The 1,593-nt window shown below is 40.7% G+C and overlaps 1 protein-coding gene across 1 annotated transcript in view; it reads right to left on the minus strand.

The window, feature by feature from the left end:
- Positions 1-1,593, minus strand: part of KCNQ3 (potassium voltage-gated channel, KQT-like subfamily, member 3) — a 40,857-nt gene that overhangs the window by 28,985 nt on the left and 10,279 nt on the right. The gene's annotated exons all lie outside the window — the stretch shown is intronic.

The raw sequence follows: 1,593 nt of genomic DNA on the forward strand, positions 1-1,593 counted from the left end.
GACTCCTCCTGTTCCTGCTGCCCCTAAGCTTGGTCAGTCTTGGCAGGCAAATCAACAGCTCTGCCCTCTCTAGAGCTCTCTATGCCCTCCGCAGAGCCAAGGCTGCAGGATGCAGTTTCTTCTCTTTAGGCATATCAAAGCAGGTTCTGAGGTATGAATTGATGCAATAAGAACAGACATTGAAAATCGTCTGTGTGAAAACAAACCTGAGCTTCCTTGTTTTAGAGGGAGTTACTACAGTGGAGTGTGTGGCTAATCCTACTGAGGTGGGAGATGCAGCAACCCAAGTTCAAATCCCAGCAATGTCTGAAACAAAGCAGAAACTTTTTTGGTGAAGGTCTTCACAAGTGGGTAAAAATCAATATTCCTTTTGTTTTCTGAGAACTGCATTTGCAAAAAAAAAAGAAAAAAAGAAAAAAAGGTTGTAGCTGAGAATTTTGTAATTTGGTCTTGAGATAAGTCAACTTTCTTGGCTGATTTCTAGTGTGGAACCACAGAAGGAAACTTGTTGGCAAACCTTGTTATCAAAATTGTTTCTTTAGTGTATCCAGTGAAGCAAAGTTCTTGCAACCCCTTCTTATCTCCTGCAGCCAGATGAGGTCCAAAGGGTGGTGGTTGGGAATCAAACAAGGAACATTTGAATGAAATTCCACACAATGAAGACTTAAACAATTTCTAAACAATGTCTTTGGCACATAGACTTCTTCCATGATCTCAGTTTCCTGAGGAACATTTTTGACATAAGTGTTTATGTGCCACCTGTCTTGTAGCAAGTTTATATGGGGAAGAAACAGAAGTTGGTATGAAATGAAGCAGGGTGGGTATCCCTATCAGCCACTACAAAGAAGCAAAGTCTAATTATACTGTGCCAGCTGGCATTTTAATTTTCAAAAACCCCTAAAATGTCAGGAATGTCATTCATGGATAAGAAAAAGCAGTATGTAGCACAGAGTATATGCAATTTTTCTACACCCTGTGCAGATGAGAAATCTCATGTAGAGGATTTTTATGCAGATAGGTTTTAACTTGTAATAATGTTTGGTGAAAATGCAAGAACACAACGTTTCTGTCTGGTGTGAGACAGGATGTGTCTGACTACAGCACCAAGTTAGACTGAGCAAAGATGATTTTAGAAATTTTGTCTGTCTGGGTTCACACTGTGTGCATCTTTGTATTGCCTGACCCATGCTTCCAAAGAGAAATTATACCAGTAGCTCCCTCTGAAACCACATTTCTGCTAACCAGCCTCTTTCCATCCCTCCGGAGTCCTGCTCCACCTGTTGATCAGACAAGTCTGAGAAGTCACTACAAATATGTTGCAAATACAGAGGCATTTCTGTCAAAGATTTTAACATACTTCACTGTTAAAGGGATGTCCCTGCTCTCATTCAGTGTAAAGGCAGAATTCCTGTTCTCATGAGTGTGGGAATGAACACTCTCTCTTGTCACTTTCTAGCACCACTATTGAGTAGAGACAAGGGGTAGAAATGGTTCAAAGAATGGAAGAGGGAATAAAGCTGAAAGCATAAAACTATTGCTTGAACTACTAGACATAATCCCAAGGCATTGCTGTACCTGTGCATCCCCTCTCTT

Source organism: Pygoscelis adeliae, unplaced genomic scaffold (assembly GCF_000699105.1).
Source record: "Pygoscelis adeliae isolate BGI_AS28 unplaced genomic scaffold, ASM69910v1 Scaffold103, whole genome shotgun sequence".
Classification (NCBI taxonomy): domain Eukaryota; kingdom Metazoa; phylum Chordata; class Aves; order Sphenisciformes; family Spheniscidae; genus Pygoscelis; species Pygoscelis adeliae.